The following is a 19969-nucleotide window of genomic DNA, read 5'->3' on the forward strand; positions in this document are numbered from 1 at the left end:
CACACATCACAGTAGAAACACTCACACACTCTCAAAAAAACTGTTTTCCTCTCAAACACACTACTATGACATGCACACATCACAGTAGAAACACTCACACACAATCACAAAACTAAAACTGAATACATGTCTTATGTGTGTGTGTGCACTAATACTAGACTATATGAGAGGGCATAAGTGTGTGTGTGTGAACTAATACTAGACTGTATGAGAGGGCATAAGTGTGTGTGTGTGCACTAATACTAGACTGTATGAGAGGGCATAAGTGTGTGTGTGTGAACTAATACTAGACTGTATGAGAGGGCATAAGTGTGTGTGTGTGCACTAATACTAGACTGTATGAGAGGGCATAAGTGTGTGTGTGTGCACTAATACTAGACTGTATGAGAGGGCATAAGTGTGTGTGTGTGAACTAATACTAGACTGTATGAGAGGGCATAAGTGTGTGTGTGTGCACTAATACTAGACTGTATGAGAGGGCATAAGTGTGTGTGTGTGCACTAATACTAGACTGTATGAGAGGGCATAAGTGTGTGTGTGTGAACTAATACTAGACTAAATGAGAGGATATACATATGTTTGTGTGTGTGCGCATATGTGTGTGTGTGTGTGTGAACTAATACTAGACTGAATGAGAGGCTATACATATGTGTGTGTGCGCGCGCGCGCGCGCGCGTGTGTATGTGACTGATATCGTAGCAGACTGAATGAGAGGCTTGTACTTGTGTGTGAGAGTTCAACCTGTCACGGAAGAGGCGGGGCAAATTGGCTAGCGCATGCGTGGAACCCAAACTGAGCAATATTATGTAAAACGGGGTGGGCAATAGGGGGCAGCACACAAGCCAGTTACCTGCTGAGCCAACAATAATGAGCTTCCATACAAAATTTATAACTAAACCCATCATATTTATTCTATATAGTGTCTGTTGAATTTCTATTAAAATATCTGGCCTGCTTTCTGAGTGACTATACTGCAAACTAATTAAAGATGAACTAGAATCTGAACATATGACTGATCTTAATGGCTTAACTTCTTCCACCTATTGAACAGCTAATAATATTGCAATCATTTCTCCCGTATAAACTGAAAGTCCATCACTTATCCTTTTCCTAATTCTAACATTAAATTCTGGTACGATAAAGGCTACTCCTATTTGATTTGTTATATTTTTAGAGGCATCTGTATAAATCTACATACTAATAATAATGATTAATATAATCCTGTACTATATATGAGTTTAATATGAATTCCTTATCCTTTCTTCTTTCCAACAAAGTAAAATCTACCCTAGCATCTGTAATTATCCATGGTTGTATAACTGATAATGGAACTGTTTGGCTTATACTAATCTGATCTATTTTGAATTCTGTTATTTTTTCTTGCACAGTCCAACCAAAACTTCTAATATCTTTTACTTCTTTTTCCCAACAGGGTTTTATTACTTGCAGAGTTGGGTGATCATTTCTATGACCTTTTAAATTAGCCCAATAGTTTAATGTTAATTGCTCTCTTCTAAATGCAAGTGGCATTTCTCCCATTTCTACTAACAATGCTGCTGTTGGAGTAGTTTTAATTGCTCCTGTAAATAATTGCAATGCTTGATATTGAATCCGATCCAGTTTTCAAGATTTGTCTCTGCTGCTGAATTATACACAATACTATAGTCTATCACCGATCGAATTAATCCTGTATATATATTCTTTAGTGCTACTCTATCTGCTCCCCACTCCCTACCAATTAAGCATCTCATAATATTTATTACTTTCTTGCATTTGTCTAAAATTTTTTGAATGTGTATATTCCATGTTATTCTTTCGTCAAACCAAACCCCTAAAAATTTTAATTGCTTCACTCTTTCTATTTCTTGATTATATAATTTTAATTTACGATCATTAATTTTCTTCCTTGAAAAGAACATTGTTTTAGTCTTATCCACTGAGAATTTAAATCCCCATTTTAATGACCATTCTTCAACTTTAACAATTGCTTGTTGCATCTTTTTAGTAATAAATTCCAAATTCCTACCTCTCTTCCACATTGCTCCATCATCAGTAAAAAGAGAAAAACCCATTCCATTATCTATATTTTGAAATACATCATCTATCATTACCGAAAATAATAAAGGACTTATTATACTTCCCTGTGGAGTACCATTTTCAGCAATATATTTCTCAGAATGATATTTACCTATTTGAACTTATATTTGTCTTTCAGTTTGAAAATCTTTGATCCACCAATACATCCTACCAGTAATTTCCATCTTTAACATTTTTATTAATAAACCTTCTTTCCACAACATATCATTTGCCTTTTCAATATCAAAAAACACTGCTACAATACTTTCTTTACTAATTTGAGCTTTTCTGATTTCAAATTCCAAACTCAAAACTGCATCCATAGTATTCCTACCCCTCCTAAAACCACTTTGATATTTTGATAAATATCCATTAGATTCTATATAATAAATCATTCTTTCAAAATTCATTTTCTCCATTATTTTACAAATATTTGAGGTTAATGCAATTGGTCTATAATTTTCAGGTTTTGTATCAGCCATGCTACGTCTTCTTCTCGGAAGCTCATTATTGTTGGCTCAGCAGGTAACTGGCTTGTGTGCTGCCCCCTATTGCCCACCCCGTTTTACATATTGCTCAGTTTGGGTTCCACGCATGCGCTAGCCAATTTGCCCCGCCTCTTCCGTGACAGGTTGAACTCTCACACACAAGTACAAGCCTCTCATTCAGTCTGCTACGATATCAGTCACATACACACACGCGCGCGCGCGCGCGCACACACACATATGTATAGCCTCTCATTCAGTCTAGTATTAGTTCACACCCACACACACACACACACATATATGCGCACACACACAAACATATGTATATCCTCTCATTTAGTCTAGTATTAGTTCACACACACACACTTATGCCCTCTCATACAGTCTAGTATTAGTGCACACACACACACTTATGCCCTCTCATACAGTCTAGTATTAGTGCACACACACACACTTATGCCCTCTCATATAGTCTAGTATTAGTGCACACACACACATAAGACATGTATTCAGTTTTAGTTTTGTGATTGTGTGTGAGTGTTTCTACTGTGATGTGTGCATGTCATAATAGTGTGTTTGAGAGGAAAACAGTTTTTTTGAGTGTGTGAGTGTTTCTACTGTGATGTGTGCATGTCATAGTAGTGTGTTTGAGAGGAAAACATAGTTTTTTTTGAGAGTGTGTGTGTGTCTACTGAGGTGTGTGCATGGTTTTATTGGTGTATGTGAGAGGAAAAATAGTTTCTGTCCTAAACGGCCCCTCATATCTTCAAGGCTCCTCTTCCCTCCATTAAAGACATTTCATCCCAGCGCTACGTGTCCCGAGCCCGTAACATTATCAATAGCCCCCTCACACCCCCACCATGGACTGTTCTCCCTGCTGAGGCTTTGCAGCATTCAATGTAGGTCCAGCTGATTCTGCAACAGTTTCTACCACAACAGTTCAGACTGCTGAAAATTTAAATCATGTCAAAGAGTCTGCATCACACTGATAACACCACACCAAAAATAGTGCATATTTGCACCGTATATATTAATGCTCTGAACTTCCATATCAATGCGTTTTTTTCACCATGTTTTTTTTTTTTTCTCCCACACTATTTACATTAGATCACTGCTGCACTTTATGGAATGAAAATGTTAATTTACTGTCTGGAATGCTGTACTAAACAAAATTTCGTTTTGCAAACACTGTGTACACAAAATGACAATAAATGTTGTCAAAGTCTAAAAACGCACATCTAAACACACACACACACACACACACACACACAGACATATATGTCTGTTTATATATATAAACAGACATGGATGTGGTTCTTAGTTGTAAGTATATGCGGAGGTTTCTTAACTCAGCTGTTTTTCTTTTGGCCACGTGCATGTAACTGTCTGTTTCAGTTCAATGTGCGACTTTAACCCCAGGAACAACTGCAGAAACAACAACAAAATGCTCGTAGAGTTCAAGTAGGGCTTGTAGATTTTCTTTTAGAATTAATTGCTTTTCCAGTGATTTCATGAGACTGTGCTTTCCAAATATAATTCTCTCTGCCTTAAAAAGGCAATCAGGCTTGTATAATGTTGGATACTTTATCATACTGAATTATAAGGTTGATTTGCTTTTTTCATATACTGTATTTGGATTTATTTTTGCTTTTTCTTACATTGGAGTCACCTGCTGTGTTTGTTTCGATAATGTTTAAACCAAGTTCCATATAACAGCTTATAGTATCTATCCAGTTAAAAAGAACCAGCAGAATCTGAAAATTTAAACAAAATATAAACTTTTTCCCTACATGTATCCAAAACTACCGATCAAGATATTGGTTGTTAGAGACTTTTTGATCCACACCTGACATATTTTTTCTGTAGTTCTCTACCATTTATCCAGAAGTTTTCTTTTAGCTTTTTAACAATAGTTACAATGGTGGCAAGATGGACCCTTACTCAGATTAGTTACTTGAGGTTAAAATAAACCATCTTCTTTGTTACATGCATTTTACATTTAAACCAAAAAGTACCATAATACTAATTGCAAGACCGTAGAGCCTTTAAACAACTAAATGAGTAAAATCAAAACAACAACTAACACTTTAACAAGATCTGTCTATAGAAATAGTTATAGATTTGCAATATTAGTGCCACCAAGAGCTAAATGATGAAAGGAAACTGAAAGTTTGAATTAAAATAAATGTCTTAATTATGCTCCTGCTTTAAAACAATCCAAAAATGTCAAGGCTTTATCTACATTTATACCTGTGTACTTTTAAATGTATTATATTTCCATGTGGACACTTATTTTACCTTTTATTTTCTTTTTTAATAAAAAAAAAAAACTGTGATCATTTAAATTGTTGACAGTTTATTTAGCCCCTCTTTGGGGAAGATTTTTTATCTCTCAAGATAATCCTCTGTTGATACAGAAGAGCTAAGGATTAATTATCTTCTAACTAAAAGGAAAATAAGACTACAGCACCTTAGGGGTTGGAGGATTGTTGCACTCAAGGGGAGTTACCCCACAACAGATTTTGCCAACATTGTCTAGAAGATGGCACATTTTGTTCCGATGTGGTGAGAGGTTAATTTAAAGAAAATATGTAAGATGTGAAAAATCAACAGTATAGAAAGGGCAGTGTGGGAGGAAGAGGGTTGAAGAAACTCCATTATTCATGATGCTGAGAATGAGGGAATTACAAAAACACATTCCCCTCTTTTGTTGGTTAAAATAACAATTTCATTTTTCCTCTTTTAATAATGTCCAAGTTCCAGCTTCAGCTCACACATCCTCTGAATCGGCAGGCCTTCACAGCTTGATTGGTACGGACACTTCCCAGCAGCACCTCCCTGCTTACATATCCACAGCCAAGGTCATTATGACACATCAAAATTATAAATGGATACAGGTGGGGAAAAGAAAATTAGTGAAAATGGAGTCTTTGTGAAACATTCGCCCACACAGTCCCTGGCTTTGTCCTGTTTGCAAACAGAAAACCAGTGATTATTATGACCTGGAGTTGTTCTTTCAACACTATTATTTTTTTTGTTTAACAAAAATAAACTTGAACATCCACTTTGAAATGTCAGTTAAATAAAATAAAGCCTCTGTTTAAAAAAAAAAATAACTGAAATGCATCCTTTATGGATGTTAAAATATTACTTTAGCTCTGTAGAGGGATGCTACAGTGATCCACTGTTCACAGTTTAAAAGTTATAGGAAGTCAAAAGCTACAACAAGAAGCTTTAATGCTGTATCATCTCCAACCGACTGAGGAAGCGATCCACAGTTTGTCTAAGGGCGGTGGACAGGCCTGGCCATAAATTTGCCCAACCGTTACCCTGGTGATTTACAGCTTCATAGAACCATAAACATCAGCGCTGAGCGGGTCCACTGCCCTCAGAAGGCTGAATTAAGTGGTGAGAGTGTAAATTTGTGTGTGTCCCCAGCTTGGATGTGTAGGGGTGTGCGTGTTGGTGTGTGTAAGCATGTTTTCTCAAGGGCATCCCAGGCTGGAGATGAGCAGCGACTTTTGTAATTGGCCGATGTCCTGAGGGGTGATTAATCTATGCTGGTCCATTGGCTGTGACGGCAGAGGGGAGGGGTTACTGCAGCTGGACAGTTAGCTGCTGTCAGCTCTCTAATCTGGAACATCCTTCAATATTAGATGGAGGGCAGACAATCACTGGGGACGAACTGGACTGCAAGATTTCTTTGTCTTGTCTCCTAATTTCATTTGACAAATATTTTTCTAACCATTCATTCATAGTTTTTTTTCAGGTACTGTGACACATGGTTGCTTTGAAGGATGTTGTTTGGTAAAATTAAAACAAGCTTAAGTCCACTAATTTGCAGTTTTCTGTTTTGTTGAGGAAAAAGGTTGATCTAACGTAAAACATTAGTTGATTCAAAAGTCTATCAATACATTTCTGAGCCTTTTGTTATACAGGTAATCTCACAGGATCTCTCTATGCTTCAAGATTTGTAAATTTTGTATTTTTCCATCTCTTTTTGTAAAAATAGCTAAATAAACTTTATAAATGCAGATTGATCTTAGAGGCCAAGGCCATCTGTTGAGCAACTGCAGTGAATTGAGATCGTTTTGCAGTGGGTAGAAATCTGGCAGCACAAATTGCATCACAAAACAAGCTCCTTCTAAAAAGATTGGAGAAAAAAGTTTGAAAAACCTCTAACCCAATATTTTCAGGCTACTGAGAAAAGCATCAATAAAGCCAAGGTTTTATTTTGGACATGCTTCATTTCTGAACTTACTTTCTGAATAATGTTAGAGAAAGCAAGTCCATTTTTAAAGGAGAATTCAGGAAACATGTTTCAGGGGATTTTACAATTAACCCTTTAAAAGGTTTTCATTATAATTTCCAGCCTTTTTTTCTGTAAATTCCTATGTATAGTTAATATATTAGTAGAAAGAGGACATATAATCTAACTTTATCAAGGAGCCTTCAAAAAGGAATAAACAATTAAAATTGTTGTAAAGATTAAAGATAGTTCTCTGAGAGATTTCTTAACTTTCCTCACTGTTTTTGTTTTGCCACACACCACTCTGACTGTTCCGACTGTTGGGTGATGTTCATATGTCCAGTTAGAACTTAGCACTAAGCACTAAAAACCTAATGATTGTTTTTTTTTTAAGCTTTTATCAACAAAGACATTTAATACATATCAATCTTGGAAAAATAATATTCAGCCTCTACGATACTGTTCCAGTTCCTCATTATAATTTAGAAAGCAAGCTAAATAATTTGAGTCTTGTCAATATTTGGAAAAATCCCTTTCGTCTTTTCAAAACCAAATACTATCAGCTCCTGTTGGTACAGCTGCTGCTGAAGTAATCTGGAGGTATTTTATCCAGCGAGACGTATTAAGGCTCAGACATATTGTTATTATTTACCCAAAAATATATAAAATTAAATTAAACTTTCTGAGAACAGATAATTAAAACATGTATAATACAGTTGAAAACCATATAACTTATTCTCTCATTAAAAGGAGTCAGATTTTTGCAGTCTTGTTTGGCAGCGTTTTTCTTTGGGCTTTAGTGGCTTTCAGCCCAATTTCTTTATACATTTCTACAATATTTCTATTATATTTGGATATAAATCTGTACCAAGAACTGGTGGAATATTTTAGAATCTCTGATCTTCATCTATAATCTAATTAATTCACTAGGTAGATTAATTCAGAGGTTAGAGCTAGGCAGCTAAACGAGTGAACAAAATAATATTAATAGATGAATGAATGAATGAATGAATGAATGAATGAATGAATGAATGAATGAATGAATGAATATCTAATAATTAAACCATAGGATCTAAATAGTGAGTCTCGTAAAAGTTTGTTCACAATTAGGAGAAACCTTTGCCCCACAGTGTTTTTTTTTGGCATTCATCTTAGATTTAGTCTTAGTCTTCAGAATTAAAACATTATTAGTTTTAGTCGCATTTTAGTCGACTGAAACTTAAAAAGGTTTTAGTCAGTTTTATGTTTCACAAAAAAGTTAACAATTACAATTTTGAATAACAACCAGATTCTTTACCAGCTCTTGCCTAGATACTACAATTGCTGGGTAGTGACTGCTGACCTGCAGTTCATCATTGCTTTTGGGCAGAAACCTTTGATTTCTAGAATTCAAATAAACTTTTTTATCAATTAATACCCTGCTTTATTAAAAAAAAAAAGCTGTAAAAATAGCAGATCTACTTCAACATATTATATTGGTTAATATAGCAGACAGACAAGCTAATAAAGTGTACAATAAAGGAATGGTTTTAGACATACAAGGTTTCCATTCAAGAGCAAACACTTACTGATCTAATATGAATTATGCATTACACACAGATCAATAAAATCTTCATTGCTCCAAAAAGGCAAATAACAAAAAACTTTCTTATTCCTACTTTGGAAATGTTGGCTTTATTTCTGAGAATTTGCCCCTTAGTTACTGCTGCCCAGGGGTCAAAGTAGATTTAAATTCCCAGGGTTTTGACATTAAAAAAATACAGAGATAACCTACTTAATTGCCTTGTAATGCCATGACAATCCAGACCTAAATTGAATGAATATGCTGAACTAGAATGTTGAAATAATTAAAGGAAACAGAGAAAATGTTTTAATGACAATTCTAGGATTTACAATTTACATCATATTTAAATAGATAGAAATGAGAACAATGAGAGAGAAAGATTCAAAGATCTATGTACCTATTCACCTGGCTCTTTATTCAAACATAAACAGTATGCAATGAAATATTTTCTGTGGATATAATTTAGGGATTCCTTTTGGTAGAAATTAAAGAATGTTTAGTATCACCTCTTGTGCGCTGAAAGAAATAAAATCTTGATAGTTAGACAAAGTGATTTTTTTCGCTGTTGTAGGGCAACTTAGATTTCTCTTGTCTCATATATTTAGTTACGCCATTCGTCCAGTGAAAAATGTTTTTACTCGGTCTGTTTCACTTGCAAGGCCACAAAATGTCTCAGTGAGAAGTGTTCTGCATATAAGGAATACTTATCCCATAACAAGCCAAATTCTCTCTCATGAATTGTTATTTTTAACTAAAGTGTGTGAAATTTGTTTTGACTCCGACACAAACTTTACCGCTTTTTTCTCATTATAAGTAAGGGAGGCAAACTCTGTCTAGAACAGAACAGGGTAGACCATCGTGCTGGTGTGACGTTGTGAATGTCTTGTTCTCAATTTACTTTGCAAAGTAAATAAAGTGCCAACTCAGTAAAATCCATCGATCTCCATTTATTTAACTGAACTGTATAGTTGAATACTTTTCCCACTAAAATTCTTGGCAGAGGATGATCAGCCACATTGTTTATTAAGTAGCGAGAACAGGAACAGCCATACTGCTGATCATCAGTATGGAGCATAAAGCGCAATCTTTGAGCTCGCTAGCGCAGACGCATTTCTGCACAAGCACAGACTGAAGATCAGAGCAGTTTGTCAGAGCTCAGCGCACAGTACCGGACCATTCTGGGTTATATTCACCCCTGCCCCTACTGCCATGATCCATATGTGGTCATGCAGAATGTGCAGCACTGCATGCCAGGTGGTGACATGACCAAACAAGACGCAGCAGCACGGCTGATACTGCTTAACATGTCTAACAGAATACAGCACAATGATGCATTTTAAACGTCTGACCGACTACTTGCTACTTGATATTTAGTCTCGTCTTGTTGACGAAAACTCAAACCTATAACTAGTCATGTTTAGTCATCAAAGATCTATTTTTCGTTTGTCAGTTTTCGATATCGTCATGAAAAGAGGAGCGTCAATGAAATAATTTCGTCATCGTTGCCAAAAACAACACTGGCCACACAGAATAAGCATTAACACAGAACAAGACAGGTTAGCAAAATATAAATATTTTTAATTCATTAAACTGATTTATTATATTTAGGCTTTCCAAAAAAAAAAAAAAAAAAAAAATACCAAGTGAAAGAATGTACTTTTCTCCCATAAAACCCAACCTTTTTAAGAATAACGGTGAGCTTTACCTAACAGCAATGGAGTACATATCACACTCTGTTATTTTAATGATTTGATTCAATCCACTGGGCTACCTTAGACAGAAAACTTGTAACCATTTGAAAGGTAAACTAGAGGTGACTGTATTTGATTATAGCTAGGATCAAACTGGAACGTGTGCAAATTCATTTAAATCTTTATATATTATATTTACGTACAAACACAGACTGTTGTTTACAAGAATTACTGTTAGCCACCTAATCTGCTGGTGAAGATTCTCAGTCATCCAGGTCATAGTCATTCCATAAAAGTAAAAAAAAAATCCACTGGACCTTGTTTCCAAGGTTTGAAGACGTTTCGCTTCCCCTCCAGGAAGCTCTCTATTCAAAATGTCAGGATTCGAAATGTGTTTGAGGCTTTATATAGACAAGGCCTTGTATTGCTTGGAAACATGCAAATAGAAACTAACGAGCGGGTCGTTTGGTTCCATTGTTAGCCTGTAATATCTGAAACCTGTCTCTGATTGTGAAGGTTGGGCGTTAAAGGGGGGATTGTTCACCTGGCTGAAGAGAGGAGGTACTTTGTTCCTCTGTGATGGGGTGGGGATTGTGGTGATACCTGGAAGGAATCATCTCAATAACTAAATTGTAAGTTTTTTGGAAGCTGGAGTGGAGTCCACCATCTCTGTTTAAGGTTGTTTTTTCTCTCTTAACATAGATGGCTAGAGAAGTCACCTTTTAAGAAGCTTCATAAACAACACTGAAAACAGAAAGGGCAGACTTAAGCATGCAGGGTCAGTCTCTAGGTGCCTGTTTTGAATATCAAATACAGAAACACAACACAATTACATCTACAAGCCTGGTTTATTCCACAGTGAATTTCTAGCCTGTGGTCAACCCAAACCATTGTTTGGATGTTGAATCTGAGCCATAAATTAGATTAAATAATTGCTTTCATCATTCAACAATGTCAACAATGCTCCACCTTTTTTTTTTGTCCTATTGTTCGAAGACAGTTTATGCATTTACAATAACAGGGACTATAAATCTACTCCAACTAATGTTTTTCTCAGTTTTAGATTTTGAAGTTATGATAAACGCTTAAAGGGCCACAGTTCATCAGCCATTATAGATTGATTTTTCCCTCTACTGTAACTCTTCATCATTTTATTATCATTTTAGTTTTTTTTTGTTTAGTCTGTCTATTTACTTAGTTTAATGTTTTAAAATGTCTGTCATTTTTTAAACCTCTTTAAAGAGATTTTATTAAACATGCAGTATAAAAGTGCTTTATAAGTAAAGTTTGACTGGTAGATTGATTAATATGTTAATATGAAATCATCACTAAGCTACAAATATACTAATCTATCCTTTCCCTATGCAGAGTGAGGTAAGAGTAAAAAACAAAACCAAAAACCTTTCCCACAGTTTATCATTGGGAAGCTGCAGCAAATGTGGCATCTTTGGGTTAACAAGTCATGTTAACAACCATTAGAACCTTTCCACATGGCAGTGAAACCGATGTCACAATTACAAACATGGAGTTTTGTAACCCTTTCTATTAGTTGTGGTAAAAAAAAAAAAAAAAAAAAAAAAAAAAACCTAAATCCCTTTATTGTCCCACAATGGGGAAATTCCCTCTCTGCATTAGAATGGTTTACTGTTCATACTGTAGATGAGAATAATATCTTCTTCTAAAAAAGAAAAAAAAGGACTAATGAGTAACTTACACTTAACATATGTGAACGTTCAGAAACTCACCTGTAACTTATTGCCCATGTACGGCAATGTGTGCCAATGTGTTCCAGCGTGCTAATAACTTATCCAACGTATGCCAGTGTTTTTGCCAGATTTATCATACTTCCGGCAGACACTGGTCTAAATCGTCAAGGTGTAACAGGGACTTTAGGTAGAGGATTAGAGTAGTCTTCCCCCTGGAGCCCAGACACTGGTGGTGAAGCAAGCCAGAGGATCAGAGGGTCTAAAAACCGCCTAAGAGGGAGGGTGGAGATGGGGTGGAGATGGGCTAAAGAGGGCCTGAATGACCATTGGCTTTTGAGAGGGATGCGGTCAATAGTCGTATGGTTGAAGCTTTAGTGAGGTACGTCAGCAGGTGTTCCAGGTGGGGCTAATAAAAATTTATTCTAGATTGAATTTTTGCTTAAGCTTCATTACAAAGATAAGATATGAATATATGTGCAGTGTTGGCTGGTTCTAATTTTTTTTAAGAAAATATCCCAAATGCAAAGTATTTAGGGTTTTTTTCATCTTCACTATCACTCAGCATGCTTAGTATAAAGGCCTGCTGCAAAGTCTATAACACAACCAGATGCAGCTGTCTACTGTCGTTATGTTCATCTAAGAAAAACATGTTCGGTGCAGTTGATGAATTGATGCTTGGTGCCATATAGAAAAACTTTTTAACCATTCTGTCTAATTGATTCGATTCTGGTAAAGTTCCTTAAAATGACTTGTTGTGAATTGAAGTTGTATAGATAAACAGAATTTTAAAATTCCATAGTGATTGTAATTTTGTGTTGTTTAAGGTAGACTCATATTTAAAATAGTATATGGTGCATTTAAGTAGACAGTTAATAATTGTACACTTAAGTTACTTTGTTTATGAAGTTTTTACTCTATTAGTTTAAATCAGCTGCAGAAGGCAGCTTCTTTTATGTCCCTAGAGGGATCTTGCCTAATATTTACTGTGGCAACAACACAATAATTGACTTAGTCTACAGGGAGATCAATTAAAAACAGAGTGACATTAGCAAATGGTCTTATTGCCTAACAAGACAAGGTAACATGAACAGGTGGAAAAGAAACAAGAGGGGATCTAAGAAAACCTGATTTAGGAGGAAATGGTTGAAAAATGGCATTGATGGAGAGAACAGAGTATAGTCAGTGAAGGGAGAAAAAATAAGTCAGACATTCCCCTGAACTGTGTCTGTGTCTCCAGAGAGGATCACAGATTTGAGAGACGAGTGACCTTGTAGTCATCTGTCAGCCCCTCTGACTCAGCTGGAGGCCAAATATCTCTCAGAGGGAAAAATACACACACGTCGATTCACAAATGTTGTAGCCAGAACCTATTGTACATCACACTGCAGAGAACATATGTGTTCCTCACACATGCTCATTCACACCTCCACACATACAGATATAGCTAAGGCATGAGGTAACTTCCTGTATCATGCAAAACTTGTTTATACATACAAGCAAGTGTCTCCCTGCCTCAAGATGTTTCCAATTACTGCATAAAGGGTTTTACTCGCTGACATTCTTTTAACTTTTTCCAACTTGTCAGCTACATTCACATATGCACAGTATCTCATATGTGACACATCAGAAGAAAATGTGGACATATTTTGATCTAGATGTTCTAAATTAAATACTGAGCAGAAGGACATGGTTCGCTGTAGATAGATAGCAGCATTTATAACCACATCTCATGGCTTCCACAAGGATTGCAATGCCATCTGTCAGTTGGAATTTATGAGAAAAGAACCCTCAAGAAATTCAAGCAAATCGAGCGAGCAGCACAGATTGGTCCTAAAAGTGTCCTTTGACCTGAATGAGTTTTACCAAACAAACCAAATATATTTATATATACTGAGTTGTGGCAAGAAGGATTTGACTTCATATCAGAAGAAAATAATTTTCTGACTGTCATGTTCGGGATAAAATTCTGCACAAAAAAGCAAAACTTTTATAATAAAAGGTTTTGCATACTAGATAAAATTATGAATCATATGCAAACCGATGTTGGCCTAGCGGTTAGAGCAGTGCGCTTGTGCTCTGAGAACGTTGCAAGTTGATCCCTGCACTCTGGGTCCTTGAGCAAGATCTTTAACCCCCACACTGCAATTGGGTGCCGTACAATGGCAGCCCACTGCTTCCCAAGGGGATGGGTTAAATGCAGAGGTGAGTTTCTCCAGTGTGAGATAAATAAATAATTTGTTGTTGTGTGGACATTTGAGGAGGACCCAAATGCAGAGACAGAAAGAGGCAGAGATGATTTTTGTGAGAGGGGTATATATGCCCAAACAGAAAAAAAGATTAGAGCAGGGGTGCTCAAATCCAGTCCTCGAGAGCAACTATCCTGCACCTTTTTTATTGACCCCATTTTAAACCCAGCTGAATTACATGTGTGGCTCATTAAAATGCCTCTGAATGAGGGGATTGAGCCTTTAGATTCAGGTGTGTTAGGGAAGTGATACATCTAAAAGTTACAGGGTGGCAGCTCTTGAGGACTGGATTAGAGTAATCAACTGATTGGGAGCAGGTGTGGACAGAAGAATCTAGACAGGAGCTAGGGGAAAGGCGACTGAGGGTAAAACAAGAAATACATAAGAACGAAAATAAAACCAGAAAACAACTAGAATACCACAAAATGGAAATTAAACCAATGAAAGATAAAAAGAAAACTTAAACAGAACCAAAAAGGTATAAACCTGTTGCTTTTAATTGTCTTTAAAATGATGGACTGGGGTTACATTTTCATTAAAGGCTGTGTGGAAGCTATTGTTGTCAATGAATATGAAAGAAATAATGAATTTGGCCAAAAAACAGAAACAAATTTTACAAGATATATTTTTTTGCTCAATAAACTGAGGTAGAAATGTGCTTAGCTCCTGCGTCTATATGAGGAACCTTGCATATGCAGGCCACTTTATTATCTAAAACCTAAACAGAGCAACACTTCTCCTGATCAAAAATAAGAAAATGCATTTGCAGACACTCATAGGAAATTGATATATAAAAATTTCCTCTGTGAAGAATTAAGTAAAAAGGGTAGGGTTAGGGTCAGTCAACCATTCCTTAACCTACTGTACCTTGGTTTCAGAGCTGGCCGGGTGATGTTCTCCCGAGTACAAATGTCCTTATATTTCCTCAGGCTGTAACAGAAATTTACTTACCACATTGTTATTACTTTCACTATATGACACGTCTCCATAAATTAATCCCTAACTAAGTTTCCAAAGCATATGGGGTTTTTATGTTTCTTTTGATTTACTGGAGTCTTCCTCTTTGAATGGAATTTCATCATATGTTGGTAGAAACTAGTTTTATTGTAGAAATGTCATCTCTTGGCAGCTTCTCTCAGCAGCTGCTTTTACTCTGGGGCTGATTTACACACTTTACACAAAAACATTTCTGTGACAGTCATCTCTTTCCTGATTGATTAGACAGTTGGATACTAGAGGAGTTTTTATATAATTGTTTGACAAGATACTAAAATAACTTATTTTAGTAACCCTAGCTGAACGGAAACAGGAGAAAATAAATCTGATTTTGTGAAGAGGGGAGAAAAAAATAGCTTTATTATTTTATACACTGTGTGGTTTCGATATTGGTTATGCTGATAAATGACAGAATTTATTGATTTTTAAAATATAAATTTATGCTTCTTAGGTTATGAAAAAATGCTCAGTAATAAACACTGTTCCCTGTGCTATTTACTGCAAAATGTGGCCCCAAACAAGGTTTCCCACCTTACCTGATCCCAGGGCGCTTTATTGGCTGCTGGAAGGAGGAAAATCCAAAAGGCCAGAGCTTCTTTCTCCCTAGACACCTAATTACTTCCCAACATGAACGGTTTTTATTTTCAATGTTTAGGTCTGTCTCTTTAGGAGGTCCTTCTGAAATTTGTTCTTGTGCCGTCCAATTTAAATGACGCACGTCGGGCAAAGAAATGAAAAAAAATAATAATTTCTGCGAAACAAATTTATGGAAACTTTGTGTTTTAAAAATAATCTGTGTTCTATCCTAAAAACAGAAAAATCCATTAGAATAATGTCCTATTGTCAGTAAGTAATGGTTAAGTATTCATGATCGTATATTCACTTTTATTGTAGTTTTCCAACCAGAGAATATATGCTGAAACCAACCATGATGGGTTTTGTATGTAAGAATAAATGAGTTATGAAGTCAGACAAAATAAAACTATTATTATGGTTTAGTGTAGAAACGAACGGTGGAGCCTCGCAGCCTGAGGGAAGAGAAGCTCTGAAGCCTGCTGGTACAGCAGCAGATACTTATGTATGGCTTGCCAGAGGGCAGCGGGGTGAACAGGCTGTGGCAGGTTTGCCTTTCTGTATCCTGTGGGCTCTGTACATACACCTCAGGTCACCAACAGAGACTGATGTCCTATCTCTGACTGCACACACATCCCAGGACACGTTATTATCTTTCCAGTTAGGATGCCACTGCATGTGCCCTGCGAGACTGAGCCATGAAGCCCCTGGCAGAAAATTCTGAATCAAATAATATAAATTTAACAGAAGTATTACACAAATGTAATAACTTTTCATTAAACTTTTTTGGGGTAGTAGTACCTATCAATAAAGTTGAAACAACACAAAATACTTAAACTATCTCTCATTTATTCAGTTCAGACACCAAGAAAGAAGTTGGCTGAAGGGATAAACATGCAGAAATTATCATCATATACAGATAGCTGTTAAACTATAATTCCTGACAAACTATAGGGCAAACACTATAAATGCTTTCATAATTAAAACTTCTTAGTGTTCTATTTTTAATAAAGTGTCACCAATCCCAAAAAAAAACATTTCACATCATCATATTTAAAATTTTGAAAAAAGAGATGTAGTTTATATGAGTTGGAATAAAGCTGTGATACAAACAAATGTGGGGGAAAAAAGTGTTTCTACTACTTTCATGATTTTAGATTTGCTCTGTCTGGCTCTCCTGTTTATACTACATCATCATGATAGTCATCATCATCATCATCCACATACGTCAGTGGCTCAGATTTTAAAATATAATTTGATGTCAGACAAAACTGCAGGGGTGTTTTAAAAAGGAAATCTAATTTGAAAAACTAAGGGAAAGATGAGTATTTTCATTTCTGGGATTCCTACTTTCAGGATTTTTTTTCGTGTCTTTGAGCTTTAAAATTTGATAAGCACTAGAATAAGCAAGAATAACCCGAGGACGCGACTAGTGTTTGGAAAAATAGATAAAAACCTACAAAAAAGCTAAAAAAAAAAAGAAAAAAAGAAGACTATTGCACACATTTATTTTTACATTTAAAATGATAGATAATAAAGTATTTGTGTTGTAACCACCTTTCTAAATTTGGATTCAGAGAAAAAAAAAAGAGATTTTCTCTCTTTTGCGGCTTTCTTTCCACTGTTTTAACCTAATGTCAGCCCTGCTTTCATTCTTCTCACTTGTTTTGTGTCTCCTTTTCACCCTCCTCTTGTGCAACATGTAAGCTGCATTGGGATTATTGAAACACCACATTCATCTACTGATATGGGACACACTGTGGCCTCCTCTGTTATCCAGCATTCTGCAGCAAAGCAAAGTTTTTGGACAACAAAATGTCAGGACGAAGCTGATAAATTCACTGGCAGAGGCAATATAAAACCAGAAAACCTGGAGACTACTATCCACTGCCTATTTTTAGTAACAAAAACGTTTTAAAATTGGGGGAAAATACTTTAAATTTGTCCTGCATTGTTCCAATTAAACCAATCTTGGTGAATAGGATGGTACCTGGCTGCAATATGAATGAATTCTATATCTTAGACCACTGACAAACTTATAAAGACCGACAGAGGCCGCCCCATTAGGAGTGTTGTGTACTAAAGATTGAGGGTCAAGATATTTCATTTAAGAATGAATAATAAATGTAGCCCAGTAAATTATCTGACTCCAATCACAGCAGGAATGATTACATATCTACACTGAAGGCAAACAAATGAAAAGTTCTTGTTCTTTTCAGTTTATATTTTTGCATTTTTTTCAACTCTATTGTTTTAAAGATGTGTATATGAGATAGTGGCATGGGTATAAAGTGTTTATGTCTGACATCCATAAGAAAATATAAGCGCATTGTCCTGGTGCTTAAAGCTTGAAACACAGAGAATAGTGAATGGCAGAGCAGAAACGGGGGAAAGTTCAAGGAGAATAAAAGGCGGGTGGGGAGCATAATAGAAAATAGAAGGAAACGACGAGGAATAATAAATTTTTTGTTTGGTAAGAGAAATGATTGTAACGGTTATGTGTCTGGTTATTTATGAAAAGGCTGATTTAAGACCAATTTTTAAAAAAATGCAGTTCTAAATTAGTTTTTTTTACAGCTGCTGCATGCTGCATTTGAATTATTGCTCAGACACCTCTGTGCTTTTCAAACAAATTCAAACTGACTCACTGAAGCAGCCACTGAACACCATCACAGGAAAACAATCATAGTGGTTCTTTGTTTTTGTTTATTTATTTTCCCATGTTCATTTGTTTTTAAGACAAACTCTCTGAACACATCACCCTGGAAACAAGCCCCCATTAAATTACATTTGGTTTGCTGCATTGTTTAATGTCAATTTTCCACATCTGCTTGCAGGATTAGGAGTCATCATAGCATAAGGAAGAACTGTAAAACAACAGCAGCTACTTTCAATAGTTTTCAGATTATTGAAAAGATTTTTGGAAGACATACAAATAACTGAATAATTTTAATTAGTAAATTATTTAGAGGAGCAAACAGGTCATAGTTTAACACACCTCTCTGCAGCTTCTCTACTGTTACCCACTCATTACTCCATCTAAAAAGTGTCCTGCCCAAAAAATCTAATAAATTAGAAAAGAATCCTAAAGGAGTAAATCATGATAATCAAAAATAAAAAAATAACTCCAATTGGGGAAAAAGTTAAAACGATTAAAAGTGACATAAGATCTCTTTCGTTTAAAAGTCTGTTAGTTAATGACTTGATTTTTGATATGCACATTGACTTATGTTGCCTTACAGAAAATTTGGCTGCAGCAAGGGGATTATGTGAGCATAAATGAGGCAACTCCTAGTTATTTAAATTTTCACATACCCAGAATGAATCTCTGGGTGAGGAGGAGGAGTAGCAAAAATCTTTCAGTCTGACTTACTGATTACTCCAAAGGCAGTTAATAATTACAACTCCTTTTAACATTTAACCCTTAGTTTCCCTCATCCAAACAAAGCAACAAAACCTTTTCTTTTTGTAACTTTGCATCAATCACCAAGTCCTTACTCTGAATTTTTTTAGAGGTTTTCAGAGTTCCTATCTGATTCGGTGTTAAATACTGGCAGGGTAATCATAGTGGGGGATTTTAACATCCATGCTGACATTGAAGGTGATAGCTTAAGTGCAGCATTTAAAGCCATCTTAGACGCTACTGGATTTGTTCAAAGTCTGAGTAGTCCAACATTTTTCCATTGTGAGATCAATTCTCATCTTCATACTTTGGACCTTGCACTGACATAAGGCTCTATTTTTTTTAAAGAGCACATTTTCTTCACCTTACTGAATAAACTCCACAAAGTGCAAACCCACTATTAGTTTCAAGAGTTATGTCTACAAACTAGAGGCTCTAAAACATGCTGTGATGAAGCAATAATCCTGTTAAATATGCTCAGAGCTTTGATCAGACTTGAAATAACTTGTAATTAAGAATGAATCCATTAATCTTAACGGAATCTGTTGTAATCTAAATCTTAAGAGATTTAGATTACAACAGATTCAGGTATGGATGAAATAACAGAACTGTTAGTTCCATCTCTAACATTATGCTCACCCTGCTTTTTCTCATAGTAGCTTTGCCTCGTCTGTTCCTGTTTGGCTGTGACACCATCCTGGAGAAAAATATCAGCTGTGCTGATCCCATCAACACCCTTGTTTATAGATGCTGGAGATCGGCCTGTTTTCCAGTGTAATCCTGTTTCTCTGACCATGACTGGCTGGATGTGCTCTCTTCATCCTCTGACATGGGAGCTGGCTCGGAGCTCGTCTGCCTGGCTGTGTGTTTCCTGGACAGGGCCGTCTTTTATAGCTGCTTTTTGTATCTCTGCTACTGTCTCCTTGAATCCCAGTCAGCCTCAGCAGATGGCCGCTCACGCTGAGCCTGGTTCTGCTGGA

This window comes from Cyprinodon tularosa, unplaced genomic scaffold (assembly GCF_016077235.1).
Source record: "Cyprinodon tularosa strain WSP-4 unplaced genomic scaffold, ASM1607723v1 ctg69, whole genome shotgun sequence".
Lineage (NCBI taxonomy): Eukaryota > Metazoa > Chordata > Actinopteri > Cyprinodontiformes > Cyprinodontidae > Cyprinodon > Cyprinodon tularosa.